The sequence below is a fragment of the Phyllopteryx taeniolatus genome, chromosome 10 (assembly GCF_024500385.1).
Source record: "Phyllopteryx taeniolatus isolate TA_2022b chromosome 10, UOR_Ptae_1.2, whole genome shotgun sequence".
In the NCBI taxonomy this organism is placed as follows: Eukaryota; Metazoa; Chordata; class Actinopteri; order Syngnathiformes; family Syngnathidae; genus Phyllopteryx; species Phyllopteryx taeniolatus.
The window spans coordinates 10,522,481-10,541,406 of NC_084511.1; the positions used below are offsets into that span (position 1 = coordinate 10,522,481).

General features: G+C 42.2%; 1 protein-coding gene across 9 annotated transcripts in view; it reads left to right on the forward strand.

Moving 5' to 3' along the window:
- Nucleotides 1-18,926, forward strand: part of diaph2 (diaphanous-related formin 2) — a 563,702-nt gene that overhangs the window by 51,848 nt on the left and 492,928 nt on the right. The gene's annotated exons all lie outside the window — the stretch shown is intronic.

An 18,926-nucleotide genomic window follows, 5' to 3' on the forward strand; every position in this document is an offset into this window, starting at 1 on the left:
CATGAAAGTTTTTGTTTCAGTGCTTTTAGAACCAAAAACACAAACATCAATGAAATGTGTAGTTGTGCATTTGTGTGACATTTCATTGGCCTTTTTCAATGGTCTGAAGCATTGGATGCTTAACAGGACCACAGACAAGGTAAAGCAGCGCACGGTCTCCTAGCCTTCACTCTGCCCATGCTCTCAGACAAAACTCCCCTTTTCACTTCATATGTACATTTTTTTATCGATTGCAATTTCTTATTCCTTTGTCCAACTGTTCTTTTGTTTGTTGATTGCGTGGGGGAAGAGCGGGGTCTTTGCTTCGCTTTTATTGGTGTGGGCAGAGTTTCTCTCTGTTCAACATCATTGGCCACATTGTGTTCAGTAAATGGAATATAACTTAATTGCCTCAGTTTGGATCCAGACTGCTTGTCTGAAATGCATTGGTCTACTTTTAAAACTGCTTTAAAATATTAGGAGAACCTGATCAACTTTCTTAAATATACTTGAGATAAAAAAAATCTACTTCATCTGGTGAGAAAATAAGTACCGTATTTTCAGGACCATAAGGCGCACTTAAAATTCTTAGATTTTCTCCAAAATGGACGGGGCGCATTATAATGCGACGCGCCTTATGTGTGCACCGGGTTCCAAAATCTATAAATGTTGTGTGATGAGCGCTCCGCTTGACTGACTGGGAGCATTTCCTGCCGACACGCTGCTTATACAGAGGAAAAGCGGACGTGGCTGAGGACAGCATGCGGACGTAAAGGGGGAAGGGTGAGCGTGAAGGAGGACGCTAAAGGCACGCCCCCAGTAGGTATATAGCGCGGGTATGTGCATTGTGCAAAACATCGGTTTGGCTAAGGACCCCCGAAAATGACTGCCTCCACTCAGTAGCAATCAAGCCAGCCGCCCTTAATGTTGTTCATACTCAGCATTACGGTAATAAGTCGCCAAGTCACGACGAAAGCCACCTTCAAAATAAAAGCTTCCCAGTAATGCGGACGTCAATGCTCTTCGGTTAAGGAATGCAAACCAGCAAGGTTAATTTGAATCTTGAGATGCATTAAAAAATGTAGTTTATTAGTTTTCAGAGACTTTTATTTTGAAGTACAATATCAGATCTTCATCAAAACTCTTTTAGTGGACTCCTTGGTGGTCTGTCACACAGATCTGGCTCAGCAGGTAGAACAGGTTCGAATCCCTGCTACGACTGTCCGCATGTCGACATGTCCTTTGGCAAGACGGTGAACCCTCATTTGCTCCCAGTGGGCCTGGCAACGCCTCTCATGCCAGCAGTCGCCCATTGGTTTATGAATGTGTGTGAATGTGAGGCTTTGTAAAGCGCTTTGGGCACTGATGATGTCGATAAAGTGCTATGCAAGTCCAGTCCATTTACCATTTATTTTTCCTAAGATATCAAACAATTTTTTTTTTTATGTATCTCAAGATTCAAATTAACTTTGCTGGTTGCATTCCTTAACCGAAGAGACCTCCGTATTATTGGGAAGCTTTTATTTTGAAGGTGGCTTTCGCCGCGAATTGGCGACCTATTACCGTAATGCCTAGTATGAACAAAATTAGGGGCGGCTGACTTGACCGCAGTCGAAAACTGCACCTACGAAGAGACACACTTATGAAGCAGCTGTTCATTTCGGATACAGAACATGAGGACTTTGATGGATTTGTGGATGAGGATTGATCAAAAAATAACGTGAGTACATTGTTAAATACTTCAATAAAGTGCAACCGAACTCAGTTTTGCTCCCGCTGCCTTTTAAAAACATTGTTTTAGCGTGCATGCATGCTACCGTATGTTTTAAGCTAGCGTATATTTTACCATGCCTCCGCCCAATAATACGGTGTGCCTTACGTATGTGTTAAATACAGAAATAGACCCCGTAACTGAGACTGCGTGTTTTAATACGGTGCGCCTTTTAGTCGTGAAAATACGGTAATGTACATAAGGACTTAATGAATTTCTTCAGCACAATAAAGCATTTGAACAGATTTTTCCATACACAGTACAGTAGTCCCTCGTTTATCGCAGCGGTTAGTTTCCGGATCACCCCCGCAATGGATGAAAACCGTGATATCGAAATACATATGGAAACATAATCGAGCGACTGTGAAGCCCTCTGGTGTATAATTTTTGGCACTGCAGCATTACAAAATTCTTAATACTGAAGACACTAGATATTTTCATCCATTTTCTTTACCGCTTATCCTCACTAGGGTGGCGGGCTGCTGGAGCCTATCCCAGCTGGGTACACCCTGAACTGGGCGCCAGCCAATCGCAGGACACATAGAAACAAACAACTATTTGCACTCACATTCACACCTATTGGAAATTTAGAGTCTTCAATCAACCTACCAAGCGTGTTTTTGGGATGTGGGAGGAAACCGGAGTGCCCGGAGAAAACTCAGCCAGGCACGGGGAGAACATGCAAACTCCACACAGGTGGGGCCGGGATTTTAACCCCAGTCCCCAGAACTGTGAGGCAGATGTGCTAACCAGTCGTCCACCGTGCCGGCACACTAGATATTTGATTATGTATATTTTACTATGGTGCACTCCATTGATTGTATTTAGCATACAGCTTAGCAAAAGCATTTCTCAACTCCTATGTGTCATTGACATGTTAGCTGGCTTCCTGAACATCTTGGAAGCTAGAGATGTCATGTGTCTAGATGACACTGTTACTCCTGGTGCCAGTTGGTGGAGAGGAAAGAAAAAAGGTTAAGACACAACAAAAGCTGCAGAGGGGGAATAAACACATAAGATCAATGAACATTCACATCATTACAATTATTGATGGTGTTAGGGCAGGGGTGGGAAAACTACGCCCCGCGGGCCACATCCAGCCTGTTGATCATTTCAATCCGGCCCGCCAAAGAATGGTACAGAATTGCCCAAATCATATCAAAATCATGACTGCCTTAAAGTGATCTAGTCCTGTAATGCCGAGTGGTTCCACCAGGTTGTGCTGTAATGCCCAATGGTTTCACCAGGTTGTCCCATAATGCCCAGTGGATCCACCTGGTAGCTCAGTAGGTACAGTGATACATTGACTTGACTTTGGCTGTTCTGTTTTTTACTTTGCTACTGCTCTGAACCCTTCTTCAACAATGAGTGGGGCAAAGAAAAGAAAAGTTGACAGTGAGTGCCGAGTGTTTAAAATAGAATGGACTACTAAATACTTTTTCACTGAAGTCCGGTCAAAGGCTGTATGTTTAATTTGTAAACCATTGCAGTTTAGAGGAATATAATGTCAGCCTGTCACTTTTCTACCAAGCATGCTGATTATGCTAGCAGCCAATCAACACAGGAGCTGATGGCTACAGCTCAGCGGTTAAAATCAAGCTTACAGGCTCAGCAAAACACCTTTAACTAACAAACTGCCACCCAAGATTCAGTCACACAGGACCCTGAAATTGCGCCACGGGAGCTGCAGATGGAACTGATTGATCTCCAATGTGATACTGTCTTAAAAGAGAAGTTCAAACTGGATGAGTTTTAAGCTTCATTAAGCGCAGACACATTTCCAACAATTCAGAAGATGGCACAGAGGATGCTGGTTGTGTTTGGCTCTACATATGTGTGTGAACAGACTTTTAGTGTGATGAACACCAGCAAAACATCCTACAGATCCCAGCTGATTGATGAACACTTCAGACGTGTTCTGAGAATTGCCACAACAAAACTAACACCAGGCTTTGATGCACTGGCAAAAACGGTGATCAACAAAACAACACCGTTCCCATTAAAAGTAAATCAAAGTATGAACACGACAATGTCTTTTTTTTCGTTATTTATTTTTTTTGTTTGTTAATTTTTTTTATGTAAGCATCTAGCTTGGCCCGCCTGTCAAATTTTCAAAGTCAATGTGGCCCCTGAGCCAAAACGTTTGCCCACCCCTGTGTTAGGGGATGAACTGACTTAAAACATCATTTAAACAACAATACAACGTCGCTATGCACGCTGGGAAATCCTCTTGACAGGCCCACCATGATGACGACAGTGATGATGTCATCGTAAAAAACATGGCGTCGCTGTCAGAATATTTCCCAGCAAGCCTAGTGCTGTTGTGTAATTGTTAAAATGCTGTTATATCCCCTGACACCATCAATTGTATTCTGACTTCCTAAAAATTGGTTGTCTGTTTTTTTTGTAAAGTTTTCTGGATTTTCTTGGGGTGGAATACATTACACCAAGGATGCTGCCATGACATTTTGGTCAGAAACCACACATTGATGTTAAAATTATCCACACTGAAAAATATAGCTATTGTTTATAATGGACAAATATAAATATTTTTTAAATTTAACCAATTTAACAGAATTTGCTTTGGGAAGGCAGGATCAGAAGTTGTACTGCCAAACTGTTTCATCCGGATCTGATTTATGTCTCATTTGTCACATTTAAATGTACAGTAACATGTAAAATTTCCTGTAACATGTTCAGACACTTGTCCACTTCATGGGAAAGGGTGATATAACATATATAAGTAACCTTAAAAAGGTATTCAATTTGGATTACTGAAACCGGCAGATACCACTTAGCGCTGAACTCTGTTGCATCACTGACTCATGTAGAGGGGTGTAGAGTCTCTCGGAAGAATTCAAGTGTGAAGTACTTCCGGCAAGTTATATACGAGCTCCCAGTGCAGTATTAAACTTAAAGAGAGAGTTTGCAGTTTTCAAGCTGCTAGCAAGATTTGAATGGAGCCTCACTCTACTCCCTCCCCCCCCTCGCCCCTCGTGTCTGACCAAACCCACGCCCCTCACCCCACGCCCCTCACAAATGTGAACGCGCACGACACATGCATTGCATGAACATTCACAGTAAACAAGCTGATCTTAGCCATTGCTCGCAGTTTGATGTTATATTTTTTGGAATGTACAGTCAGTTAAAAATCAAAATGAACTTAACACCGTCAGACAGAAATGCTAATAATTCCGCGTTGGTCCCGAAGTACTGGGCAAGTATGTGGTAATTCTCACTCCCCCAATGCCATCTCTTCTTATAGCGGTGCATGTTCGAACCCCTTCTTTACACTTACCCTTTATCCTTGTTTATTCCACAAAGCTGTCCAATACCTTCTTTTAAACTTTTATTGCTAACTGGAGGTAATTACTGTAATCCGGCCACCCCTTGGTCATGCCTTCTGCATGCAGTGTCTGATTAAAAAGTGTGTATTTTTTTAAACACTGCAAATGCACTCTTTATGTCACGTCGAGACATAGGCCTTATTTATACATGCATAGAAATATCCTTACTCTGCGCACAAGTTTGGCGTATACAGTACACAAAATCACCATCCGATTAATGACATCCTCTCACCACCGTGCATATTTAGTGAATCAGAGTTCTTTCTTAATGATAAACTTCTGCCCGCGAGCTGCAATCTCCATAAAGCACCATATTTTCCTCCAAAAACATTTGTAGTTGATAGAATTTATGAAATTAGCGTTGGAAGCGATAGAAAACCTAAGCCATATGCCGGTCGGAGTTGCGTCACAAGCAACCATGTCAGCGGCGGGCCCAAAATCAATGCAAATCTAATCTAATCAAAATCACAAAAATATATAATTCAGATTATTGTAGGGATTTGACCCTTACCTTGGCTATTTTACTTACGCAAAACAAATTTATCTTAGTTTACCCTTTCTGGTGTATAATACGCTCTCACGTATTATACGCAACCCCCTAATTGACCCCACAAATCAGGAAAACCCTTTTACCTATGTATAAAATGCACCATTGATTTGCTGCTCTCCATGCTCAAAACTTGAAGTATTATCCATATTTTATTTGTCACGATTCGATTTTGACTGGACCCAGAAGCAGGCGGAAGCTGAGAGGTTTGTGATGAATGGTTTATTGAAAGAGGGTATGGTGATGATCCTTGGGACATACTGGTTGGTTGTCGCGGCAGGGAATGTGTGGCAGGTGGTGGCGTGAACAGGCGGATGGATTGGCGGCGTGATGGAAGAAGTCACTCGGCGGGGAACACAGAAGGAGCTCTGAGGACAAGGAAAAACACGGAGGTCAGAAGGATAGCATAGCGAGGACTGGCGTAGCTTGCGTGTAGGATCGAGAGCCCTTGTTCCACAGGAGAACGTTAATACTCTGTCGGTAGTTTCAGTGGTTGGACCTGATGTGCCAATCCTTCATGAATAAAGTTTTCGTCTGCACTGGAATCAATGAGGGCAACTATGGGTGTGTTGTGAGCGTGACCAAGAATGCAAGCGGGAACAGTCATACGGGAGGGAGACCTAGGGGAAGTAGTGGTTTGGCTCACCACGGCGCTCTTGGGTCATGGTGATTGCAGTGTCATCCCACCCACATTCACCTGCAAGAATTCTGAATTCTGTACGGTGGGATGGCTTAATGGTTGTAAGTTGAAGACCAGAGAGCAATTTAAGATAAATTGGCTGCATGCACCTAAGTCCCCAGAGTAGGGCTCGGGCAGAGGAACATGAGGCTATTTGTACAGGAGGCGGGATGGCTCGGAGGCTGCGGGGTCGGAAGGAGTACTTACGGAAGGGAGGTCGGATTGCACTTTCGACGAAAGGATGGATTCCATGATTTCTTGCAGAGCCTTGTCCTGTCTCCCTATGTGGGTGCCTTGGAGGGTGAGTACATGTTTTCACGCCTCCAGGATTGCTGGGTCCATGCTGGCCAGAGAATTCTGTCACAATTCGATTTTGACTGGACCCGGTAGCAGGCGGAGGCTGAGAGGTTTGTGATGAACGGTTTATTGTATGGAGATGATCCTTGAGACGTATTGGTGGGTTGTCACGGCATGGAACGTGTGGCAGGCGGTGGCGTGAACAGGCGGATGGCTTGGCGGCGTGATGGAAGAAGTCACTCAGAGGGGAACACATAAAGAGCACTGAGGACAAGGGAAAAACACTGAGATCAGAGGGATAGCTTGGACTGGCGTAGCTTACATGTAGGATCGAGAGCCGTTGTGCCACAGGAGAACGTTAATACTCTGGTGAGAGTTTCAGGGATCTGGTAGGTCTTTTATTCAAGTGATGATGAGGGCTGATTGATGACAGGTGCACGGCCGAGGTGGTGCTGATTACTGGGAAGAGAGAGAGAGAGAGAGAGAGAGAGAGAGAGAGAGAGAGAGAGGGCAAGAGGAGCCCAAAGCGCCACCCAAGCTCCAACAAAAGGACTGCAGAGCACAGCTCATGATATTAGTTTTTGAAATAAATATTTTGAGGTGGCTGGGGCATCTGATTCGGATGCCTCCCGGACGCCTCCCTGGTGAGGTGTTCCGGGAGGAGACCCCGGGGACGACCCAGGACACGCTGGATAGACTACATCCTTCGGCTGGCCTGGGAACGCCTCGGGATCCCCCCGGAAGAGATGGATGTAGTGGCTGGGGAAAGGGAAGTCTGGGCGTCCCTGCTAAAGCTACTGCCCCAGCGACCCGACCTCTGATAAGCGGTAGAAGATGGATGGATGGATGGATGAAATAAATATGCTCTGTGTACATGCACAGACGAAAGTCGAAAGTTTGCGTCGCCTCCTCACCGTTTCTACTCGTGTTCTCATATGAGCGACGAACAAAGACAGTGATTGACTCAAACAATGCTCAATGATTCGGTAAGTCCAACATTTTAACAGTACTGTTGAAAATAGTCAGGGCTTGAAGCTTTTATTTCTGATTGTCCGGGGCAATTAAAAAATATTCATGGGCAAACCAGCAAAACATACAACTTTCCCTAACATGCAAGCGTATGAAAATTATTGTCTTATGTAGGGATGTCACAATATCGCGAAATTAAAAGTGCCCCGATATCGCTATGGTCTTGTCTCAGTTTAAAATAATGAGCCGTTGTGCTTAAAATGTAGTTTTGTGCCATCTATATGAAGCCGAGCTGCTTAGCCAGTCTACTGGAGCACTTCACTTCCTCATTCGAGTGAAAACGCACCCGACTGGATGACCATGTGCGTACGTCGAAAGAAATACACTGATTGGCCTGCTTGTTGAGTGACCACTGCGAACAGCCAGCTAGCAGCAGATGCACACATACACACAGTAGCACTTGAACGGAACAAGGGTGAAAGTTGTGAAAAGTGTCCATTTCAGGGTTATTTAGGACATTTTGTCAACTCATTAGCAAATTCCTGGTTTCAGTTATTATTTTTTAATTTTTTTTAGAAATGACTGAATTTTCAATATGTTGTGCTTAGATAAGAGATGTTTAACATTTTTTTTTTCAAAGCTGATCATTATTTGTGTGTATGCATTGTCTGAGGGGGTTCTAAATTTGTTTGTACAAATGCAAGTACGCCCATATTGATGACTCACAGATTTGCGTACGATTGATTCCAGCACACGTGAATGCACTGTTAGTGAATGAGCGTCAGTGTCTTTAACAACAATTAGCATTTCAGTTGACTGACATGTGTTTCCACAGTGTTTTGTGCATTCATGATTATGTTCTAAGGATCTACACAACTTCTCCCCATTCTGCCTTGAAGCCCCCCCCCCACCCCTGCAGGTATAGTTACTTAAATATGACGTGTATGGAAAGTCTGATTTGAAGTCTCAAATTTTTTGTGGTTGCACTTGTTAAGGCATTTCAACCTCTAAAGGAAGATGAAGTTTGATCGTTAATTCTGTCCGGATCCAATGGGACAGAAATATCAATCTCACCGCTAACGCATTCATGCATTGATTTTGCAGGTGACGAATGATCAAACCTTGCCAGATTGCGCTTGTTAAAACTATGAGTTGTCATAATAGTCCCACAAGAGCAGGAGGAAGCTGATACTTTTAGCCTGGTTAGCTTGTGGTTGTTCACAATTAACTCCTTGCTTTGCTGGCAGATTCCCATTTTCACGCTGTCAGCGCGTGCCATTGGGATAGAGTGCGCTCACTTACGCTAGAGGGAGAGCGCTCGATCGGATTGTCTGTAGGGAATGTGCAACTGTAACTCTTCTGTTTCAGGCATGAAATTTCTCTGACATTCCCTGCTCTTCTGCGAGAGAATGATCTAGGACTAGAGAATGGTGTAAATAGGATCTAATCCAGTTTGACTGCCGTGCAAATGTGCAACATTTCTAATTCTTAAATGCTCTTCGCACCCCAAGATTAAACGACGGAATGATCAGAATACACAGAACGTAATGTACACTATTCATCTTTAACATGTCTCTCGGTGTTTAAACCAGATGCCTTTGCCTCTGCACAACACCACAGCTGCCTGCTGACCATTTTGATGCTTTTGTAGCATTAGTCTCTGTCAAGATTGCGTTGATTTATGTCACAAGTCAAGGCCCAGCTTGTAACAGTCCCATCAGTGACTCCTGTGGGACTTCCTCCCTCTGTGCACTCTCATCGACGGGCTAAGATGGCAAGCTGCTGAGACAAGATGAGTGCCACACCATTCAGTGTGCCTTACAGTTCTGAGGAGCGGGTTTCAATCCCGGGCCCCGCCTGTGTTTGCATGTTCTCCCCGTGCCTGCGTGGGTTTTTCTCCGGGAACTCCGGTTGTCTCCCACATCCCAAAAACATGCATGGTAGGTTAATTGACAACTCTAAATTGCCCATAAGTGTGAATGTGAGTGCGAATGGTTGCTTGTTTGTATTTGCTCTGCGATTGGCTGGCAACCAGTTCAGGGTGTACCCTGCCTCCTACCCGATGATAGCTGGGATAGGCTACAGCGCGCCTGCGACCCTAGTGAGGAGAAGCGGCTCAGAAAATGGATGGATGTATATATTTGTATATATACCGGTGGTTGGGGACGACTGCTTTAGTTAATCTACTAGAGCAAAAACGTTTGTTGAATTTAACAGGCCAGACTGTTGAAATGGAGTGAATACAATGAGGATGCAGTTGCTTGAAATAGCTAGTTAGCCTCTTTGTTTACAACGTAACCCAGATTGAGTCTTAAAATGCATGGCTCAATAGACACAATTTATATTTTTGCTTCCAAGTGGTCCAATGGGACCTAAAGAAAAAATACATGCAATGGAATTGGATATTCTTGGGTCAGAATCCGACCTCTTCCAAAGCAAGTGGTCCAGACTACCTCCCAATGTTATACTGCTGCATACAGTAAACATACGGGTAGGATATATGCATACAGTACCTTGTCAATGTGAGCATCATTCCTTCAAATAGGCCGATTAGTAACGTAATCTACCCATGTCTAGCCAAGCAACACACCAATGGTGAATGAAAAAAACCCACCTGTGGTGTATCAAATCTGTCATACGTTTGTGGTCAAGTTCTGATCTGAAAAAAAAAATAAAAAATCTGTCATTCACTGATCCAGGACATGGTAATCCGCAAATGTTGTATCGAGGCAACCGGATTCTTCTTGTTTGTTGAATTTGAGTGAATAGTTATGTTCCACAGAATGGTGAATCGGAAGGGGTTCACTCTATTATTAACATTCAGGAAGATAGTTGCTGCTGTCTTTTTCATGGACCTGTATGTCTGTCTTTTTATACGTACTGTAGAGACAATTGCTGCTCTTCCATTAGTTGAACTGATGTTGAGGGGAGCATAAAAAGTTGACGTGGTCACAGCACACCGCTATCAAATTGAACGTCTCTGTCTGTGCTTTAGATTCTGTTTATGCTTAAGTGTGTGTGTGCACACGGTCTAATGACAGTGTGTTTGTATGTATCATTCATTTTGTTTTTCCTCCATGCAGGTCCAACAGATGTGCCTATTACATCTTGGCTTCAGCTATTGCAGGAGACAATGTTTGATAGAGTGACCGATGAAAAAGGAGGGATACAAAAAATGTGATTCCCAGCAAAGGCTATATATGTATTGAATGTTTTTTTTTTTTTTTGCCTATCACGGATGGAGGCTGTGAATAGCGGCTATGCTCTCAGTTGTACATCTCTCCCCCATGGTTCTGTTACACACTTGGCGTGGTTGTCGACATGCTCGGCCCAGCAGGAGGGTGCTGCAGGGCCGCATTAGGCTCTATAAAGTTTATAGCATATTTTTACAGCCCGCCTCTCTGAATGCAGCCACCATCACATCCCATCGCATCTGCTTTAACTGTTCACACAGCTGTGAAATTCTGTGTATCCCAATGTTTTATGGTTGACGGGTGCTCTCACATTCTTTATTTGCCTCTTTAGTTTTTTTAATATCACTCGCGGCGTCTGTGTATATTTAATACATTATTTGCTCTGCTTGATCAAGTTTGCGGCTTGCTATCGAGGGCTTCTCAACTAAATGCGTCCTGGTGTGTCAAGATTTACACGGACTATGTAGGCAGTGGGTGGTCTTGATGGGACATGATGTAGTTTTGCCAAATGCTTGCTACATAATGCCCAAGTGGAATTCATTCTGACTGTACATTGGGTAGCATTGTGCCACAGCATAATGGTTAGACCCTGCTGGTTTTTCTAGCTATGTATCTTAACCGAAACCATGCGTAATTTGGTAAATAAAAATGGTAAAACAAGGTGAATATTTACAATGAGTCTTCTCGGCATTCTGCCTTACGGCAAACTGAGGGCAAACAAGATAGTGTCTTGTTATGAATGGACACAAAAAAACCTACAGTACATGATCAACAGCAAGCTTCCCTCCATTCCTCAAGGAATCCTTCTGTTGTATCAATTGGAGACATGACTGCGTGTATGGGGTTTAGTATTTGATGTATAAAAGTGCTGCGACTTCGCTGGACATTGTAGTGTTGTGGTAAATGTCCACTTTTTTGGAGAAGCGTTATCACAGAATGGTGTTCAACCATTATTGCTTTGTTTCATTGACATTTGCTCAGTAAACCAATTTTTGAATACAAAAAAAAACAACAAGTAAATGCAAAAATAATCACTGTGCCAAAACTGAAAAATAATCCTAATTGCATCTGCATCAAATTGTTTAGCTTCATATCATATCCTACACAAACCTAAATTATGGCATGAAGAGCCACATTAAAAACAAAAAAAACTCAGATATTAAAAAACAAAGAAACATGGATATGTATAAAAAAATGTCAACATCTTGATTGGGTCTGTAACAAAATAAAAAATATTCTTATAAAGTGAATTTAGATTGCTAGAATAAATTGAAGCTTGGGGAAGTACAATAGTGTTTTAGTTACACCTTTTTACTCGGTGTTAGAAGTGGTGGAACAATGGTTCTGTCACAGGCCAATTCCAGTGTTCGCATTATGTCCTGAAACGGCTAATATTCTGGAAACTCACTAAGACAAGTTCCTTTTTCTTCACACGATGCCACTTTATACATCATTCAGTTACTTTGAAATACATTGAGATGTGGTATGCTTTTTAGACCACTTAATTTTCAACACGTTATTAGAGTCCAAATAAGTACTGTACAGTGTGGTTTAAAAAAAAAAAAAAAAAAAGGTTCGCATCGTTCTTTGCTGGTCAAGCACGTCCAGGGTTGGGCCACCACGTTGTTCTCCAGCAAGTAGTGTAGTACTGAAGGCCAGCACTTGGTGGCAGTTGGTGCTCACTGAATTGACCACATGGGTTCACAAAGGCTGAAAGTCTGTTGTTGCTATGGAATTGACCTAACGGATTTCTCCATGCCTAACACATGACTGTGTTGATCAGCCTGCACATTTATTTCGATCTTTTAATAGAGAAAATAATGATTAAATGGCTCAATGGCATTCAGATTGGTCTGATCAATACTTTCTACCTGCTGCTGTCGACCAGAATTGGAAGCTTATAGAAAAGATTAATCATGTTTCTTCTGCCACATTTAGAATTTACATTTATTTCTAGACAGACAACCTCTTCTGGGTCCGCTTCATATTGTCCTTGGACTGTTTCCCTTCCTGCATTAGTGGAAGAAAGGAAGCTCTTCTTTGCCTTACCTGCTATAGACACAACCGGTCTTATTGACCGCTCCTTTATGCAATCATACTTGAATTATTTATTAGACTGATCCTACAAAGATAAATAGACGCAATCCCTTGCTAACATTGCATCCATTACGCTCAAATAATGACAGCATCGACACATTTTGCTCTGGTCCTGACACCTTACTGAATGCCTACCACAAATGCAACTTTGCATTATTTACACATTCCATCAATATACTGTGGGAGCTCTATAAGTGGAGTTTGTAGAGTTTTTAATTTGACCTAAGTTTTCTGGAAAATATGTCCCTTAACATGCAAAATCTCTGAGGTTGAAACGTAGTCATGCATGACATCACACGAAGCCTGAGCAAATCTTTCGAGACTTTGCCGTATCTTGTAATTCTTTAGCAAATCTTCGAAGCAATATTTTGTGTGAGCTTCAGCCCAGTGAGCAGCTAAATAATAGTTTCGCATGTTTTTTAGGATGCCACCACACCACCAGGTACCAGTTATGGCTGAGTGGAATACTAACCATACTGTAGAATTGGAAATAGGTTTTGCTTCTTAGCGGTAACGTACCTTGTTCTCTGTCCTGTCCTCGTTGCTCAGTACAACATGGCTGAAGGGACTATAAGTGGACATGAAAGAAGACTGGAATATACACTGCCAAGTCTGCTGCGTTTATTAGCATGTGAAGAGACTCACTCAAAAGAGTCCTTTTATGTTATTTGTTTTCTTTTGTTTTATTATACTGTACATTGGTGAAATTCATTTTGCACTTGTATGCAAGTAAAGAATGCTAAAATTAGAATACAGTGGTGCCTTGCGATATGAGTTTAATTCGTTCTGTGACCAAGCTCATAACTCAAAACACTCGTATCTCAAACGATAGTTTCCCATTGAAATGAAAGAAAATGACAATCGCTCCAGCCTCCAAAAAAACCCACCCCAAAAATGTATTTTATTTTTTTTAAATGAAAAAAGCATTCTGTAATATTGTACTTGGTAAAAATATCCATAATGACATGATGAAAAAGTTTGTAAAGAATTTACACTTTTTCCTAAAATGTTTCTTGAATTCAATAGACATTTTGCTTCTCATTCTGATATGCGCACCTTGGGTACCTAAATAATATTTCAGTAACTGCCAAAATGCTGCTCGTTGTGAAGTGAGCTGAGCTGAGTTCACTGCCACGATACAGCGCTCTTGCAAATGTTTGCTCGCAAGTCAGAGTTAAAGAGCTACGATGGCTCAGATCTCGAACAACAAGTTGGGTCCCTCGTATCTCATGGTACCACTGTGCAAATGCTTTGGAACACATTTGATTCAGGAACAGATTAAGTGAGTTTTCATTATTATCTATTGGAAAAATAATAGACTTCAATTTTAAACTTAATTTAAACAAATCAGAGGTCAAACTCAGAGGTTCCACTTTATTCATTTATAATTTTATTTCTATGGCTACTGTATTTACGTCCATCGAGGGAGTGGTGTAAAGTTCATCTTTGCCCATTATCGTCTAACTCTGGTATTGTTTTACTGAAATGTTCACTTAGGTTGTCATTGTTTGCTTGTGCTATCTATGGGTGGTCAAAGTACTTCTACCTAAAGTGTAGACAATTACAGGATATTGCAGAGGTTGATTTGATGGCAGATCTATAGTGTTCCGAATGGTGATGCCCTTGATGATAGCAAGAGACACAGCATGCCAGGTGACATCCAATCATGTTGAGATGGCTGGTCGGTCTCTTTATGTCCAGAGTGGTCTTGGGAGCTGATGTTGTTAATACTGATTGGATGGGACACACACGTTGGCCTTGAATCAAACACACAGCCATCGGTTGAAATCAAATGCAAAAAAAAAAAAAATATATATATATATCCATCCATTTTCTGTACCACTTCATCCTGGTATGGATGGATGCTTAACCATGTTTGCTTTGGACTCTGTGCTCCACTATTTGACCTGAGTCTGTCGATCTCGGAGCCCTACTGGGTTTATATTCCATCCATCCATCCATCCATCCATCCGTTTTCTGAGCCGCTTTTCCTCACTAGGGTCGCGGGCCTGCTGGAGCCTATCCCAGCTATCATCGGGCAGGAGGCGGGGTACACCCTGAGCTGGTTGCCAGCCAATCGCAGGGCACATACAAACAAACAACCATTCGCACTCACATTCACACCTACGGGCAATTTAGAGTTGTCAATTAACCTACCCTGCATGTTTTTAGGATGTGGGAGGAAACCGGAGTACCCGGAGAAAACCCACGCAGGTACGGGGAGAACATGCAAACTCCACACAGGCGGGGCCGGGGATTGAACCTCGGTCCTCAGAACTGTGAGGCAGACGCGCTAACCAGTCGTCCACCGTGCCGCTGGGTTTATATCCCGTTAGCATTTCATTCATGTATTCTGTTCTATTTTTTAGCAGAGGCTTAATGGCAGCTACTTGAACAGCTTTAGGAAACTCGTCTGACTGAAGTGAGCAATTGATTTGCTGCAAATCAGAGAGCACAGACTTTGCAATAGCTTTGAAAAACTCAGATGGTATTGAGTCAAGACAGCTCGTTGATGATTTCAGCTGCTGAACCGTTTTCTCTCCAGTTTTTTGGTCAACTATCAAATTCTGACATAAATAAAAATACTGTAATACCAAGCATATTCTCAGGGGACCTATCCTCCGTTATTCGCAGACGAACTCGCCAATTCCTAATTTTCCATAACGTGGCAAAAAAGGTCTGCAAATAATTAGTGTTCATTTCTTTGCAAAAATGCAGTTGAGACCGTGATATTTATTGTATTGTAGCGCCTATATAAATGAGGAGACAAACAGTTTCTGTTAACTGTAAACACGCCCCCCCCAAAAAATCAATCAACCAAACTTCCATTCAACCCAACTTCTGCAGCGGAAGGCAGAAGGAAATTGTGTGCTCCACTTGCTGCACTCCTCGTCCCTGACTCGCTCATCCAATCACATACGTATCTAAAAGCAGCGGTGTTAGATGGAGAATTGACATGTCTGCTTTGGTTTATGATAGTTCCTTTAAACTAGGACTAAACACGAGATCAAAACCAGTGGAATCCATTACAACATGTCAGCGGAACATCGCAAAAGCTATTTACAACTTCCAATTCATGTCACTGTGTAGATCAAGCAGTTTAGGGTTCATTGAAGCACTAAATATTGTAGAGCCAGCGCACAGTAAAGCGGCGGACTTTGCCACCAGCACAAGCCACACCACGGATTGTCGACACGTGGCGCTATCATTGTTACTTCTGCGCTTTGTTGCGCTGTTAAAGGTTCATTTCTTTACACTGCTACAGTAGTTCTTCATCATCATTACCAGAATTGTTTGATATATACGCAAGGTGCTATATATTGAGTAAAGAATGCGAGTGCTTTGGTGTAAGCTGTGTACTATACTCTTATTTTTAAGGGTACAGCAATGTTTAAGGATGGTTTTAAGCATTTGAAATGCTACTAACGTTTTGGGATTGTAGTTTGTGGTATCTCTTTCTGTTTTCAAATCTTAATATAGGTAATTATAATCACTTTAAGGGAAACTCCAATTCATCCATCCATCCATTTTCTGAGCCGCTTCTCCTCACTAGGGTCGCGGGCGTGCTGGAGCCTATCCCAGCTGTCATCGGGCAGGAGGCGGGGTACACCCTGAACTGGTTGCCAGCCAATCGCAGGGCACATAGGAACAAACAACCATTCGCACTCACAGTCATGCCTACGGGCAATTTAGAGTCTCCAATTCATGCATGTTTTTGGGATGTGGGAGGAAACCGGAGTGCCCGGAGAAAACCCACGCAGGCACGGGGAGAACATGCAAACTCCACACAGGCGGGGCCGGGGATTGAACCCGGGTCCTCAGAACTGTGAGGCTGACGCTCTAACCAGTCGGCCACCGTGCCGCCGGAAACTCCAATTATGCATTGAAATTCTGTATTCACAGTCGGCCTTTGTTCCTATCCCCCGCAAATAGCGGGCGTCCATTGTGTATATACAAAATAATGGGAGAATCTGAAATCGTAAACCCCTGATGTGTATTATTAAACAGTGTTTTAATAAGACAAGAAGCAAGTTCGCTGACACGTGTGAGTTGTTCGTCTTTTCTTGTGTTCGGATTCAGTGTTAGGTTTCAGTATGCGATCTTCATCGCTGCCAAGTGTTTGCTAGATTGTTTGTCACCTCACGTCTCGGTATAAGAGGAATAATTTGCTCGTAAAGGAAAATAATCAAGATGGAAAAAGAAAAAGTTCCTTAAAATTAGAACAAAACAAACAGAAATAAAATCCATCTTGACGTTATAATGCCAGCAACATCTTCTGAGCTCCTGATGAAAACGCACTAAAGTCTCTAAAATTGTCATCTGAATTATGCCTTTCATCTCCCTGTGGTTTTCAGTGAAGCAGTTGTGCCTCAACTCTCAAGCGAATGCTTTTCTTCCCGTTTGCATTTCTGAACAAGCACCATAACCGTAATGAATTCTATTATTTTAAAGCAATTACTGTTAGTTGGGAGCCTTTTCGTTCTTGTTGTTGTTGTCGTCGCGCTCTCCAAGGAGTTGTGCTCTCCAAGGAGTTGTGCTGCGGCCGTGTAGAATGTACTCAAAGCTGATAGTATTTCTTCCTTGTTTCCTCACTAGCCATACTAATGCACTTTCCTGGTGTTACACACATTAAGACAACATTCACTATCATTTGAATTCACAGTTCAATACAGGAAAAAAATATTTCATTGCATGCAGTCCCCATGCAGTTAATTTTTCTGTGTCAGTAACTTGTGGCAATATTTTCTTGATTACTGTAATAAACACTGTGAAAAACTGAGTTGTCTTTCTATAGTACAGTAAGAAACCTACCCCTGTAAATGCCACAAAATAGCGGCAAAGCACCTACTTTTTTAGGACGCTGGCCTGTCTAAATTCAACTTCTCCCCTCACTTCAACATAGTTTCTTGGCACCAAGATGGCGTCAAAGCAATAATATTAGATTAGACAGGTCTTATTGGCTTTTGGCAAGAGGCGGTACACTATTGGCTGGTCGCTTGTATATCGCAGGGCACATAGTGTGATGAACCACCATTGACACCTGTGGGCATTATAGAGCATTAAAATAGCCTAATAAACATGCTTTTGCTATGTGGGAGGGAGCCGGGGTACCTGGAGGAAACCCACCCAAAAAGATGCAAACTCCACACAGGAAGGCCTGAGGTGAGATTCAAATCCAGAATTCCTCACTGTGAGGCAGAAGGGCAAACCACATTCCTCACTGTTTCGCCCATGTTCTGAATTAATTTATTTGAACATTGGAAGTAAAAGAGAATTGAAAGAGATTACCAAATGGAGATACGTGGATACAGCTTTATACGCATGTCATTCATTGAGTCATACTGATTAGAAATTCTAAAAGGATTTTCATCCTGTCTGCTACCCCATTATAGCTTTCGAATGCTTTATGTCGGACCAAACAGTGTTCTTTGTTCATCGTAATTATATTTTCCCATGATCACCAAAGACTTGTACAAACACTATTATGAAGTTTTCTTTGACATCGCTCTTTATTATTTCCTTTTTCTAAGCACAGAACTAATTGGATCCTGCTGCTTTGCTCTGCCTGTGTTTGGAGGTATAAATTTTTTTGCACAATTCTGTGCAAAAGGACGCACTGACATTCTATCATTCAGTTGTGCGCCGCATGCATTGCCTTTGACTTACACTCACAAAACCGTTATGACTTATTACAAGAGGAAATGTGATACTGTATGATGACAGATTCATTCATTAAAATCAGTCCTCTTAAACTACACAAAAGACTAATGAGTAAATGAAAGGTTACCTTGATAAACATTTTCCCCATAAATGTTTATAAGTGACCTTGTTTTTTTTCGACCACTCTTTTAGTTAAGTAGATTTTTAATACAATGTGTCAGAACAAACCACGTGAATGTGTTTATTTTTGTCACATTGGAAGAAAGACGGTTTGGTGTATGCAGTAGTGAGTGAAAAAGTGCTAATAAACGCATAATACAAACCAAAACTGGGATAGTTGATAATGATTTTAACCACTATTTACTGTTCAGTGACGGCACGGTGG